Below are 15,311 nucleotides of genomic sequence, written 5' to 3' on the forward strand. Positions count from 1 at the left end.
CCTTTAGGGAAGGAAATCTGCCATCCTTACCTGGTCTGGCCTACATCTGACTCCAGAGCCACAGCAATGTGTTTGACTCTCAACTGCCCTCCAAGGTCAATAAAAGCTGGCCTGCCAGTGACGCCCATGTCCCATGAATGAATAAAATAAATCCTGATTTCCCCTGTTAATTTTCTTCTCTTTCCTCCTCTCTTGAAGATGTGGGATCTAGTTCCACACAATTGGAAACAGCACAGGATGCATGTCTCAGGTAAGTCTAGCCCCTCTGACAGCAGGGATGTAGCAGGATGCCTTGTAGAGAGATCAGGGAAGCATGGAATAAAGGAAAAAGCATGATAAGAGGAGATTTTAATTTTCTCACATAGTGGGAAGTGAGCAAGAACTCAAGTCATAAATGTGGAAGGACAGTTTTCTGAAACATTCGCCTTGAATTTAACCTCCTGGGTGGATGTTGGTTAAAAATCTGGGATGCTTAACCCAACCTCAATTCTGCCCTAATATCCAGAAACCAGGCCTTCACCGAGGTTGCTACAAATGGCAGGTGGGATTCCAATTTGGATTCCAAAGACACAGCATAATGACATGGTGGCACAATGGTTAGCACTGCTGCCTCATAGCGTCAGGGACCCGGGTTCATTTCCGGCCTTGGGTCACTGTCTGTGTGGAGTTTGCACATTCTCCCTGTGTCTGCGTGGGTTTCCTCCCACAGTCCAAAAATGTGCAGGTTAGTTTGATTGGCCATGCTAAATTGCTCCTTAATGTCAGGAAGATTAGCAGGGTAAATACGTGGGGTTACGGGGATAAGGCCTGGGTGCGATTATTATCGGTGCAGGCGCGATGGGCCGAATGGCCACTTTCAGCACTGTAGGGATTCTATGATTTTATGACAGAACTGGTGCCGTGACATAAATTTAACTGGAAATGAGGGGAGGCCAGAGCTGTCAGTTGCTTGGCTGCAGATCAAAGGTGGAAGGTAGCGACTCCTTAAGTGCTGAAGATCTGCTCTTTTAGCAGCCCTGGTGGACCAGCAAATCCCCTGCACCAGTTCTCACGGAAACCTTCAGTCTCTCTCAGGACAGCGCAGATCACTGCCCATGACCTCTCATTCCAGCCTTGGCCATGTCCACCAGTATGCTTCTCCAGCCTCACCAACCATCTCCTCTTCCCCAGCCACCCCCAACACAATCCTGATCACAGCCTGGAACCGATACTGAATCTGTCCACACAACTCCCCAGCCATGGCCTCCTCACATTAGTGTTTCTTCCTAGACATTTGATCAACTATTGGATGGGAAACAGTGCAGCAGTATAAGCAGGAGGGGCATGCCCCTTGTTCAAGGGATCCTTTAATTGTGCCTTTTCCACATTGTCCCCTGCTCCCAGTTAACATCAGAGCCAAAATGTTTATTTCAGACTGGATTTAGTAATGAGTAAAGAGCTAGGCTATGATTTTTGTCCCCGGATTGGATGCACAGAGACGGGAGATTCCCTGGGCTCTGTGAAGCCAACCTTCATAAATGTCCATCCACAGGTGGGAATTTTGGTCACGGGGTAGGGATATAGGCCACAGTAGGAATCTAGGCGGGCGACTCTGGCATGAGTGCAGAGGCTGTTGGGTGCGGAGACGGGCTGGGTGGAAGGTCTGTCTCTGTGCTCCAGCACTGTGTTTAAATAAAAAATAATAAAACAAAAAACTTCACTACAATCCTCATCCTTCATTCCCCTTCTGCCCCGCCACTACACTCCCAGTGCCCCATCAATGCCAACTCCTCACTCTTCCAAGCCAACTCACGTTAAACCATACCCCCATCCATTGCCCTTATACCCTCCATGCAAACTTTTCCAGTATCTTTGGACATTTTTGACAGTTCCTTGACAGATGGACACTTTTTTGACAGTTGATGGTTCCATGAGTTTGTGCATAAAAAGCACACAATCAATTTCACTTTTAACAATTCAGAAGGTGCCTGACCTCACCCAAGATTTCCCAGTGCCCTCTCCAAAGGGCTATGCGAATGAATTTGCCAAGGTCAGATCCCCTCTTATCTGCTCTAATTTGCACACTCTTGGTTTCACACCCCTGACCTAGCTAAATCTTACTTCATTGGAAGCAGCCGGTGATTTAAATGGCTAGCTATCTTTGCAAATTGCGCACGTGCAAACCCTGGCTGAATCCCACCCCATAATGATGGGAAATGCCGGCTTTGGAGGAAGGCATTTAGAAATTTCACTATTCCTGGAATTTTTGCCATGATGGAGGACCCTAGAATTTATTAAAAATCTGGCACTTAAGAGAGTAGCTTACAAGCAGAGAACATAACATGTTGGAAATTGACATTAAGTTTGAGAAGGGGGAAGGAGCACACTCAAAGGATTTGAACTTATGGCATAACCTAAACACGTTAAACAAGGTTGAGCATTTAATAGGTAAATCAATAAAAAACAAATGTATTTTGCAAGAGTTTTTAGCACAATGCAATGTCAATACTGGAATGACTTTAATCAGACAGTTGAGATGGGCCTGTTAGAATATGAACTTCCTGATTAAGGGCCAAATTAATGGCCAATCAGGGAGCCTTTTGCTTTGTATTTAACCAGGCGTGTCAGTTCCTCTGGGACTCCGAGTGTAGACTGCTAACTGTAAGCACTCTGTATGCTGTTGTCACACTTGTAAATAAAGGGATATTGGTGAAGTGACTTCTGCCTCCGAGGACATATTACAAATTCTAACCCCTACAGAGCAAAAGTTCCACTTACGCAATCAAGCAACAACGCTCAGCATATGAGGTTAGAAGCAGTCTGAAGCTGAAGGAAATGGTTTACACATATGACAAAAAAATGACAGTCCAGCAGACTGGGAGAAATACAGAAAGCAACAGGACACCAAAAGCAGCATAAAGGGGAAATGAAAAAGAAATGTTGCAAGTGACATCAAGGCGAATGGTAAAAGCTTTGAGAAAGGTATTAAGAGGAGAGTGGCTGAGGAGTTGTGGGGCCTATTAAAACAGACACAGCTGATACTATCATTGACAGCAGGATAAAGGCAGATTTCACAAAGAAACAGGGCAAAATACCTGTGGTAGAAGAGAATCTAAAAAAATAAGGGGGTGGAATTTATTGGATTCAAAACAAGTAATAGTAGTGAAAACATAATGTGGAGATGCTGGTGTTGGACTGGGGTAAGCACAGTAAGAAGTCTCACAGCACCAGGTTAAAGTCCAACAGGTTTATTTGGTATCACGAGTTTTCGGAGAGCTGCTCCTTCATCAGGTGAGTGGAGAGTTGGGTTCACAAACACGGCATATATAGACAAAGACACAATTGCAAGACAATGCTTGGTACGTGAATCTTTACAGGTAATCAAGTCTTTACAGATACAGACAATGCGAGTGGAGAGAGAGATAATCACACGTTAAAGAGGTGTGAACCCAGCTCTCCACTCACCTGATGAAGGAGCAGCGCTCCGAAAGCTTGTGATATCAAATAAATCTGTTGGAATTTAACCTGGTGTTGTGAGACTTCTAATAGTGAAAACAGTACAGCATAAAATAGCTAAATCACAATGGAGTGCATGATGGTTTCCAATCCAGGGTATTAAAAGAAGCAGGTGAGGAAAAGCATTAGTCATAATCTTCCAAAACTCTCATGATTCAAGAATTGTGTAATTGGATTGGAAATATTGAAATATTCACTGATGTTCAAAAGGCATGGAAGAGCAAAATGATAGAAACCTAGAAACTAGAAGCAGCAGGAGGTCATTTGACCCTTTGAGCCTGCTCTGCCATTCATTCTGATCATGGCTGATCATCAAATTCAATATCCTGATCCCACCTTCCCCACATATCCCTTGATCCCTTTAGCCCGAAGAGTTATATCTAATTTCTTCTTGAAATCTTGAATGTTTGGATAGTCATAGAAATCATAGAAATAGAAACCCTACAGTACAGAAAGAGGCCATTCGGCCCATCGGGTCTGCACCGACCACAATCCCACCCAGGCCCTACCCCCATATCCCGACAGATTTATCCACTAATCCCTCTAACCTACACATGTCAGGACACTAAGGGCAATTTTTTTTTTAGCATGGCCAATCAACCTAACCCGCACATCTTTGGACTGTGGGAGGAAACCGGAGCACCAGGGTGTTGGTAGACTTCTTACTTTGGAGATATAGGGCAGGACTTTTGCTCCAATGTGGGGGTGGGAATGGGGCAGCTGTAACATGTGAAAGTGTACTGGCACCATCCCACCCCCGCCATTTTGGGAAGGCTGGCTTGGGGTCTGAACTGCTACTTGCCTCCATTTGGCACATGGCTGCTCAAACTAATTGAGATGCCAATTAAGGCCATGGATTAGAGGCCAATTGGAAAATTTCCAGTTGGCCTGTAGGTTTCGGTAGCAAGGGACCAGCACGTGAGGATGCCTTTGAGACATTCCTCCAGCTACCAGGTCACAGCTGCAGCTAATGGCAGCCCTGTGATGGATATCCCCATCCACAATGGGAGCCTGGCTTTCCTCCCATTTCCAATTTGACGTTATCTAACATCATTCCTTTTTTCCCTCTTGGTCTACATCCCTCTAATCTTCCTTCAATCACCCCCTTCTCATGCCTTAGAATATGGCCAATCCAATCTTTGTTCCCCTAATACTATTCACTGACAATTCTTTCTCCTTCACCATCCTGAGAACTTAATTGCTTTAATTTTCTTTCCAACCCTCCTCCATATTTCACACTTTTCTAAGCTTTGGATGTCCACTTTTCTGGAGGGCCAAAATCTGGATTTAATGTTACCTATTGTGACCAGGCCCAGACGTCACATATCAGTCTCTCAGGTGGAAAAACCTCTTGTGATTATGTCAAGAGGCTGGAACAGGCCCAGAGTGGAAACTTGCTCACCGCTAACAGAATATGAAATAGGTTATTATTGAACTCATTGGGCCTGATTTTACCAAAACTTCGCGCCAATTATTGGGCGTGAAATCGCGGTAAAGTTGGGCGCCGGGCCTATACCGCGATCTGCACCCGATTCCGAGCAGATCACGGCTTTACTGACATCCGATTCGGGCACGGGTCCGGCGCGCGCCCGAATCGGGCAGCCCGACGATTTAAATGCATTTGCATGCATTTAAATCGACTTAATGAACCGCACGCCCAACCCTACCGCCAAATCCCACTTTACCGTCTTCTGGTCCGATCCGCGTCCGCGCTGTAACCGACCTTGAAGATAAAAGTCTGAAGTCGCTGCTGCAGCCTCCGAAGAGCGGGGTCAGAGACTGCAACGGCTCTCTGACCCAGGTCATCCTCTGGTCGGGGCGGGAGGGGGGTAGGAGGAGGAGAGGGGGTGTGACGTCTCATCCCCTGAGGGGGCGGCGGGGAGAGGGGGTGTGACATATCATCCCCTGAGGGGGCGGCGGGGAGAGGGGGTGTGACATATCATCCCGGGGGGGGGGGGGGGGGAGGAGGAGAGGGGATGTGATGTATCATCCCTGGGGGGGAGAGGGGGGGAGAGAGAGGGGTTTGACGTCTCATCCTCTGGTTGGGGGGGCTTCGCTGCCTGTCTGCAGCCGATCCCTCCTGGCACCATCACTGGGACACTACCAGCCAAAGATTACTCTTCCCTGCAGGTGCGAGAGAGCGGGAGAGATGGCTGTGGCTGGTAGTGAACCAGTGATGATGCCAGGAGGGATCGGCCGCAGACACGCAGCAGAACCCCCCCCGACCAGAGGATGATACGTCAAACCCCCTCTCCTCCCCTCCCCCCCACCCCTGCAGGGGATGATCGGTCACACCCCCTCTCCTCGCACCCCCCGCCCCCCACCCAGGGGATGAGATGTCACCTCCCCCCACAACCAGAGGATGATCGTTAGAGAGCCGCTCCGCTTTCTGCTTTTTCTTTCACGCCCGGGCGCGCTCTGTCAGATTTTTTTCGAACTGCGCATGCGCAGTTCAGAGCTCCAGTCGGTCCGCCAGCGCTAAGCCCCGCCCACAGTGTGGATCGGGCCGGAGCCGGCAAAACGTGTATGGGCGCGCAGGAAAGAGGATTCCAGGCGCGGATCTATTTGACGCCCAGATCTGGCACTTCGACTCAAAATGGTAAAATTCCCCCCATTGACACCAATTCATAGAATCAAAGAATTCCTACAGTGCAGAAGGAGGCCATTCAGCCCATCGAGTCTGCACCGACAACAACCCCACCCAGAGCCTATCCGCGTCACCCCACATATTTATCTTGGTAATCCCTCTAAACTACACATCCTGGGACACTAAGGGGCAATTTAGCATGGCCAATCCACCTAACCCGTACATCTTTGGAGCACCTGGAAGAAACCAATGCAGACACGGGGAGAATATGCAAACTCCGCACAGTGACCCAACCTGGGAATCGAACCCAGGACCCCAGGCTGGAATTGGGTCCCTGGCACTTTGAGGCAGCAGTGCTAACCACTGTGCCACCATCTCACCCCCTGAAGCCACCAAAATGTTGTGCTACAACTCCTCCATGCCCTTTCTCATGACCTTCTCCCCATCAATGATCCCTGGTGGAGACTCTGACGCTAGCTGCTGCTTGTGGCCATCGCTCCTGATGGGGCTGCTGGCATTGGAAATCCTCTCCCCCCCCCCCCCGCCCCCGCCCCCGCCCCCCTCCACCTCTGGCTGGTGGGGGTGGCGGTGGTGGGGCTGGATTTCCAACCTTTGAGTCCTAAGTCCTGCGGAGGCCTGCTGGTGGCCAGTTAAGTGCCTGAGGAAGACTTTTTTTGTTTATATGTCCAACTCAATCCAATCGAAGTCCAATTCAAAGTCTCAGCAAGTGAGACATTCCCGATCCAAGCTGACAAGACAGGCCTCTCACTTCCTGTCCTGGGCTTGATCTACATGATCCAAGCTGATTGGAGCAGGCATTGCACCTCCTCCAAGGCTTGATCTCATTTGCATCTTAGCCAAAAGGCCGAGATGCCGCTTTAAAAAATTGCTTCAAATGAAGCATCAGTGTAACCACATGACTTCAAACGAGTGCAGGATGTCGATACTACACTTGATCTTAGCCAAAAGGCCGAGAAGCGATGGGAAGACTTTATTCCATCAGTCCTATCCCATTGGAAGTGAAGCAAGTTTCTCACCATTTCTCCAGCTGGTGGATAGGACTTGCATCAGTCACATTAAATTCTGCCTAAGTGTCAGCCCTGTATAACAAGGCACTCTAAATCAAAGTCTTGATGATGTTTATCTTAAAATCCCCACTTATTCCTGTGCTAAACAATTCTTTCCATTTGGATAATGTTTTTTTTTTGACCATTGTTATTCTAACTTTGATTTCATTATGGCACTCACCGTCTTCTGACGAGATAGTTCCCAGGTACTTAAGTTGTTTAAACACCTTTCATTAATCAGCATGATGAGTTAATTCTGTTGCTCAGCCCCTTGCTGCAGTAGAACTGAACTAATATACAATCAAAGCTGAAAAACCCAAGGTTAATAATTAAATCTATGCTGATATTAACACAACCTCTTCCTACCATTCATTTCGCCCTGGTTTATCATCTGCATTTTGTCTCTTGAATAAAGCCGTGGAACCTCATCCATCCAGAAATACTCTGGAGTATTTCCATTGCAATATCAAATTGTTTCTTAGTTCCAGGGTTTACTGCTCTTTCCAAAAGTCCATTCCAACTATTGTTCTTTGGTTGACAAAGAACTTCCGTTTTGCTCATTTGAAGCTATGTCCTCTCGACCTTTTCTTCCAAATAGTTTGCAATAATTTTCTGGATCCACCTTTTGAATCTCATTAATATTATGTATCATTCAACAAAGAACAAAAAAAAAACAAAGAAAATTACAGCACAGGAACAGGCCCATTGGCCTTTCAAGCCTGCACCAATCATGCTGCCCGTCGGAACTAAAACCCCCTAAAACTACTACCCAAAGAACAAAGAAAAAGAGTGTGTCAGAAGTGGGATTCAAATCCACGCCTCCAGTTGGAGACCAGAACAGCCAGCTTATGGCGGAAAGACTTCACTCCTTGAGTCTGGTGCCTTAGACCACTCGGCCATCCTGACACACACCATTCCTATAAGATCATCTTCCTGCCCCTCCTTCTCGAGCTGAAAGGCTTTGCATGTGTCGCTTAGTCTTTCCCCATGTCTCAGACCACTCACACTAGCTTGGACATGTTGACCTTTTTCAAATTCTTCCTTTGGCCTCCAGTCTTGGATCAGCTGTAATTTCCTCCAGCTAAACATTGGAAAGCCTGAAGTTGTCATCCATGTCTACAGCACAGATTCTATCCCTCTCCCTAGCTACTATCTTGGGCCGAACCAAACTGTTTAGGAGCGTCTTGTCCTTTTGACTCTCCAGTTGCAACCCACATTCCGTCTTCCACCTTCAACTTCCACCTCCTGAAATGTTGTCTACTCCTCCCCCTACCTCTGCTGCTTGAAATCCTGAGGTTTTTTGCCTCCAGATGTGCTATTCCAATGTACTCCAGACTGGCTCCCCATCTGACATAACCATCAACCCATCCAACACGCTCATCCCCTCATCCTACCTCAATTCCCAAACTCTTCGTTGACCTACATTGGCTTCCAGCTCTCATTTCATGGAGATTAACGTTCTCATTCCCAAGGCTAAATCCCCTTGTAACCTTGGACAACTGTCAACTCTGTCAACTCTGTCCTCCTGCAATGTCTCTTCCCTTTGATCCATCACTGGTAGATGTGCCTTCAACAACCCAAGAACTTTACTCTAGCATTCCTTCCAAAAGCTCCTCTCTACTTCTGAAAGTCCACTTCTTTGACTTGGCACTTTGGTGGCTTCTTTGGCCCCATGTCCATGTTATTCTTACACCTCTGTGCATTGCCTTGGTTTTCTAACACCACGAGATGTTAGAGGGATCTAGAAACGTCAGTTGTTGCTGGTGTCGGAGAAGCCCTCAGGTTTTCTGGTGCCTAACTGGTAGGGGCAATATTGCTGCCATTATACATTGTAAAGGTTAGTGTTCTTTTCCAGGTAACATTAGATATTAGAAATAAGAATGAAAAGGCCTGAAAATGCAAAACACAAAAGTTTTTGGTATGACCTTTCATCAACATTTTGTTTTCATTTAATGGCAATATCAGAAATCATAGCACAGAATGAGGTTGTTTGGCCCAGTATGCTTGTGCTGGTGGTAATACTGGACCTTCATCTCTCTATTGCCTTCAGTTTTTTTTACAAATTTGTTTAATAAGTTTCTGTAAACACGTAACTTGTGGAAACATGTTGGTGAGAAATTGCACTTGTTTCCTGTTTGCACAGATCTCTCTCTCTCTCTGTCTTCTTGGTAATGATCTAATCTAAGCAAATGAGAACAAAACTGACAATTTCCATGTGAAGTAGCAATGGTGCAGATCTGCCTTTTCTAACACATTGATACAGAATGCACTGGGTTGCCCCAGCATTAACAGTGGACCAAATTACATGTGCCCACCCTCAATCTTTAGGGAACACAAAATTACACAGCAGACCGGGAGAACTCCTATAAAAAACATCAGCCCTGTTGTTAGTGGAGAAAGGGAATAGTTTTCCACAGGTTTAGTAAAGGGATGCTTAGTATAAGAGAAAATTGTAGTACCTCAAAAATTAAGTGATTCCAAATAGACCTGTTGGACGTTAACCTGGTGTTGTGAGACTTCTTACTGTGCTCAAAAATTAACCCTTCCATCCTCCTTCCATGGTATTCAGTTTGATGCTTCCTGAAGCTGGTTTTCTGTGTTACAGAGAGGGGAGGGACACACTTTTAGAATCAAACAGGCTTTGTTGAGATTAGACTGCTTAGACTGGCTGCTGGAGTTCTGTCCAGTTGATGTTAAAACAGCAGGCAAAGGCCAAAGGTGTAATATTAACCTATCCAAAAGGCCAGATCTATCCTTCTCCATAATGACTTCAAAAGTGACGTTTATCCAGCATCTGGAATTGGGTTTTGGTTTCAAGACTGCTAATGCCTCGGCCATTAGCTGTTGACAGGGTTGCCATCTATATTGAGGATCTGATGTTTGGGAGTCATTGTCTTGGCTGACCCACTGACTCTTGCTAGCAAGGTTGGCTTATCACATGCAAATGACATCCCTGTAATTTCCTTTGAAATTGGCCTGAACAGTCACAGATGGGATATGAGTCTGTTAGTAGATCTCTGGGCATAATGGGGTGCGATGTTACAGAAACCAAGAAAATGATTCTTTTTGTCCTTGGCAGCTCCCAGTGATTGGGTGATGTAGCAGCCATCCTAATTTTCTTTCTTTGGCAGAAAAAGTCAATTAAAAATAAAAATAAGCAATAAGGATACCGTTCTTTAAAAAATACACAATGTTGGGTTTCTTTTCCGTGTCGTAGGAACCCAACATTTGCAGATTAGTGCAGACCAGCCTTGTGGGTTTGGAGATTAGAAGGTGAACTGTACATGTGCCAACTGGACTTGGTTCAGGTAATTCAATTATATATCTATAATGTATATACTTTACAGCATTGCTATTAAACTTCATAAAGGCATGCCTTACTTTTAAATAAAAAGCAAGTTGACAATCGGTGGCTGAATGTGGCACTCAGACACTGAAATACATGGACCGAGATGGTGCCTATGGTTTCACCCAGATACTGTGATCTTACAGAGAGAGTGGGGAGGGGTGATGGGTGACGTTGGTTAAGGCATGTGGCAAATTGGCTTCGACCCCTCCTGAAAGATGAGGGAAAAGAATCATAGAATCCCTCCAGTGCAGAAGGAGGCCATTTTGCCCATTGAGCCTACACCAACAACAATTCCACCCAGGCTCTATCCCCCTAACCCCTGCTAGTCCCCCTGACACTAAGGTCAATTTAGCTGATTGGCCAACTTAACCTGCATATCTTTGGACTGTGGGAGGAAACCGAGCACCCGGAGGAAACCCATGCAAACATGAGGAGAATGTGCAAACTCCACACAGAGAGTGACCTGAGGCCAAAATCGAACCTGGGTCCCTGGCGCTGTGAGATAGCAGCGCTAACCACTGTGCTGCCCTCTCCTCGCTGGAAAGTATGTCAATGTATAGACATTTGTGTGAAATCGTAGCCATTGAGGGCGTTGTGAGGAAATCTCAGCTTCTGGGTGATGAATGAGCACTTGTGTAAAGCAAGAGAATGATCAGACTCTATGGAGTCATACACGTATTGAGTTCCAACTCCTGTCTGGATATAACATCAACAACAATCACTTATACAGCATGGTCGAAATAGAAAAATGCCTTAAACTGCCTCACTGAGGTGTGATTGAAATAAATCCTTTTTTTAAAAACACAAAACCGAGGTTGCTTCAGCCCTGACAATCTGACACACTGCCCGAGAGCAGAGCTTAACTCAGATTGGCAAATCTTCCTTCCTCCCAGTAGCTCTCTCTTGGGTGGGAAAGTGACCTAACCACCACTTTCTTAGGGCAACTCGGGATGAGCCAGGCTTGCCAAGCGATGCTCACATTTAAGCAAATTTTTTAAAAACCCTGTCTGCCAACGCTAACTGTCCTTTGAGAAAATGTCACAAACACATTTTCCCATGAGCTGATGTGAGGATCAAATGGGAATCCCAAGCTCACGCTTGCCAGAAGCCAGATTTGAGGGAGCGATCTTCCTGGAGATGGCTGTAGTGTTCAATGATTCAATTGTTCTGTGTTTGATTATGCTAAGTCTGTTTACTATTGATGCCACTGTGTTTGATTAGTTAAGCCTGGTGCAGTGACTCAGAGAGAATTAAACTGACAACACGGAAGCTGCTGGAAGCTGGAGCTGAAGCATGGTGTGGATGTTTTAAAATTTGCATAAAAGCTTGAAAACCAGGTTCCTGTACACTTAGAAACTAGTGTCACTTATGCATTAAAAAAATGTATATACACCAGTGGCCTCCTATTAAGGACAATGGGGAGGTCCCCCTATGCTGCTGGTCTTTTCACAGTGCTGGCAGTTTCATTCATTCGTGGGATATGGGCATCGCTGGTTGGCCAGCATTTATTACCCATCCTTAGGTAGGTGCTGCTGAGGCAGGTCAGTCACAGCGAGGGCACCTCAATGTGGAGGCGGCCTCAAAGCCATAAATTTAAATGGTCAATTCCGAGTGACTACTCATGCAGGCTCTTACTGTTAGTGAGATCAGGTGTGGCCATGGTGCCACAGACTATTGAACTGTCTGGATTCATTGTCTAGGCAGAGTGGATCAGTACCACTGTGAGTCAGAAGGTTCAGGAGAAGAAAACTGTAAGAATCTGATTTGTTGAACAACGGATGTGTTAGGTCTATAAGGAGATATTAAAAGATCACAGATAGTGGGTCACAGTTCCATCTTTTGTTGCCTCTCTTCTGGAATAACCTCTGGTACGTTTGATCCAGAGGTTGGCGACTCCCTCTTTGGAGCATGGAGCCTCCAGCTCCAATTGCCTCCTAACCTGGAGGCAATTGGAGGTCACCTCCATGGAGCTTGTAACCTCCCCACACAGCAGGGGGCCTCTCCACCACTCAGTGAGGTGGAAAGTTTACTCTTAATTGGAGCCTTAAGTATTTAAATAGACTGCCCACCTCCAGTGAGCATTTAATAGGCATCCTGGCCCATCCCTGGGGAAACTTCCCAAGTGGCAGGAATGTGTCGAGAGCCTTGTTGAAACAGCTCCCCATGGTTTTGCTGCCCATCCACCTCACACCCCCAAGCCAATCACCTTGTGGGTGGCACAGTGGGTTAGCACTGTTGCCTCACAGCGCCAGGGACCCGGGTTCGATTCTGGGCTTGGGTCACTGTCTGTGCAGAGTCTGCACGTTCTCCCCATGTCTGCATGGGTTTCTTCCGGGTACTCCGGTTTCCTCCCACAGTCTGAAAGATGTGCTGGTTAGGTGCATTGGCCATGCTGAACTCTCCCTCAGTGTACCCGAACAGGCGCTGGAGTGTGGCAACGAGGGTATTTTCACAGTAACTTCATTGCAGTGTTAATATAAACCTAGTTGTGACTAATAAATAAACTTTACTTTAAAATTCAGCTCAAATGGCTTTGTTTTGTGCATTAAATCGCTAATTCCAAGAGGCTACTTCAATTATTTATTGAGATGGCTAGAAGGTTGCTCTGTATGTTCCTGAAGGGAAGGGTAGAAAGACATGTGACCTTTTAATGCCTCCTTGTAAATGCAACACATCTATAGACTTGTATAAACCGTGTCCCTATATATCTTCCACTAAAATTCTTTCTCCCCTCTCCTGAACCTTCTGTCTGACTGTATTACTGCTCCACCATGCTTCGACATTGACTGTCAGACAGTTCAGTAGTCAGTGGCCACACCTGACCTCTGTGTTGCATTTTCTAGGAGACGTCACTGAACAGCAGAAAGGAATAGGAATTCTGAATGATCCCTTAGCTTCCCTCCAGCTGAGTGTCCCAGCACCGTTTCCCGCTTCAGCCCAGCCTCCCCATATTATTTTATTTCCTGTTTTCCTATTTTTAGCTGCCAGTTTAGAGTATCGACGCAGCTTGCTGTGGTAGTGTGCAGCCATTGATGTGTTTCCATAACCGCAGCAACCCGTTTGTGAATCCATGTATACAACTGTATTCCTGCACCAGTGAGGCCACAGGGAGGATACACTGGTTTCAAGTTGTTTGCAGACTGTGAGTTCAGAGTACTGAAGGCTTAACGCTATCTTTGAGAGCTGAAGATCAGGCACAGAGTGGGAGATGGGCATTTCAAGGTGGAGTATAAAGAACAGGATTAGTAGCAGTTGAGCTGGCTATGGACTGACTGGTTTTAATCCTACTTGCTTAATGGTTGTAGTTAGTTTGTATGTCACACTGATTATCAGTGAAGCATTTTATTGCCTTGTTTGCCGGCTTCAGATGCTTCTAGGCCAGGTGGGCAAGCAGATGGTGCCCTCTGTCAGATGAGAGGACGCTAGGATAATATATATTTTTTGCTGTCTCCACTCCTGAAGGCACTAGCTTGCATTGGGTACAGTTCATCATCTACCACCCTGTGGCATGCCCACATGTCATTCCTCTCAGGGATGAACCTAGACAGGCTCCGTGGTCCGCTGTTCGAGTCTGGAAGTTGTAAGCTAAGCACAAAACATGTTTTCCCACTGCAGGCATTGAACTGCAATCATTAGTTGATGATTAGTATTTATTATACTTCTCCCTAGCCTAGTGCATTGGAGGATCTTCCTTCTGTCTTGATTAGAAATCAGCCTCGTCAACCACAATGCATTTTTTCCTACAGCCTGCCCTGGCCTGTGCACCCTCTCTTCTGCATTCCCCTGAGGCACTAATGTTAAGAATGGTCATTTAGCCGATGAAGAATCATGGATACAAACCTGTATTGTCTACCACCACAATTTTTTGTTTCATATCTTGCCAGCGTCTGAGCATTGGAAAGATATGCACGCCATTGTCAGTGATGACGAGCAATCTAATCCCCATAACCAATAGCTGCCACTCACACTTTGCGATGCAGTTCAGTGTAAGATTTCAATGTTCCCTGTGAGCAGTGTAGCTGCACAGTGACCCAGAAGCTCCTGTGAAGGCTGACCACAAATCAGTCCCCTTTAAGTTATCGTGTCTGTGTGTGGCCACACAAAAAAGATTTAAAGGGTCTGTGCACTTGTATGAATAGGCTACATACAACCAAAAAATATATAGAGAGCATTGTTTGATTCAGCTTCTTCTGTGGGTGCGCAGTGCATTTTGATAACTAATACTATGGGTACGGTAATGCAGTGTTATAATCAGCACAGTATGAAATTAGATCCCACTACCATGTTGTGATAATTTGAATTTGGTTTGTTTTTTAGAAGTCTGGAACAGGGTAGGACAGTGGTTAGCACTGCTGCCTCACAGCAGCAGGGTCCCGGGTTCGATTCCCAGCTTGGGTCACTGTCCGTGCGGAGTCTGCACGTTTTCCCTGTGTCAGCATGGGTTCCCTCCGGGTGCTCGAGTTTCCTCACACAGTCCGACAGATGTGCTGGTTAGGTGCATTGACCGTGCTAAATTCTCCCTCAGTGTACCCGAACAGGCACCGGAGTGTGGCGACTGGGGGATTTTCACAATAACTTAATTGCAGCATTAATATAAGCCTACTTGTGATACTAATAAATAAACTTTAAATGAAAAGTTTGTACCAGTAAAAGTGATGTTTAACTGTTTAATTATTGTAGAAACCCAACTGGTCCACACTGAGGACATCTGTCTGCCTAGGTGGCAGTACTGACATGCTCGGTGCGATAGATGAAGAATAGATCTAGCAGCATCTTTGAGATCCTATAGGCCATCATCAGCTGAATTAGATCA

The 15,311-nt window shown here is 46.1% G+C and overlaps 1 protein-coding gene and 2 non-coding genes across 6 annotated transcripts in view; 1 reads left to right on the plus strand and 2 right to left on the minus strand.

Moving 5' to 3' along the window:
• Positions 1 to 15,311, plus strand: part of LOC144493066 (serine/threonine-protein kinase PAK 3) — a 240,624-nt gene that overhangs the window by 77,882 nt on the left and 147,431 nt on the right. For 2 of the 4 annotated variants that reach the window (XM_078211929.1, XM_078211931.1), the window contains exon 2: positions 10,367 to 10,457. The exons of the other annotated variants lie outside the window; for them this stretch is intronic. The gene's annotated coding sequence lies outside the window, so the exon portion shown is untranslated. The remainder of the gene's footprint in view (positions 1 to 10,366; positions 10,458 to 15,311) is intronic. 4 annotated transcript variants of the gene reach the window in all.
• On the minus strand, positions 6,866 to 7,064 carry LOC144493272 (U2 spliceosomal RNA). Its single transcript, XR_013497715.1, has one exon. It is a non-coding gene; the product is annotated as a U2 spliceosomal RNA (small nuclear RNA).
• On the minus strand, positions 7,942 to 8,055 carry trnal-caa (transfer RNA leucine (anticodon CAA)). Its single transcript has 2 exons — positions 8,018 to 8,055; positions 7,942 to 7,987 (listed from the first exon to the last, which is right to left on the minus strand). It is a non-coding gene; the product is annotated as a tRNA-Leu (tRNA).

The sequence above is a fragment of the Mustelus asterias genome, chromosome 4 (genome assembly GCF_964213995.1).
Source record: "Mustelus asterias chromosome 4, sMusAst1.hap1.1, whole genome shotgun sequence".
Lineage (NCBI taxonomy): Eukaryota > Metazoa > Chordata > Chondrichthyes > Carcharhiniformes > Triakidae > Mustelus > Mustelus asterias.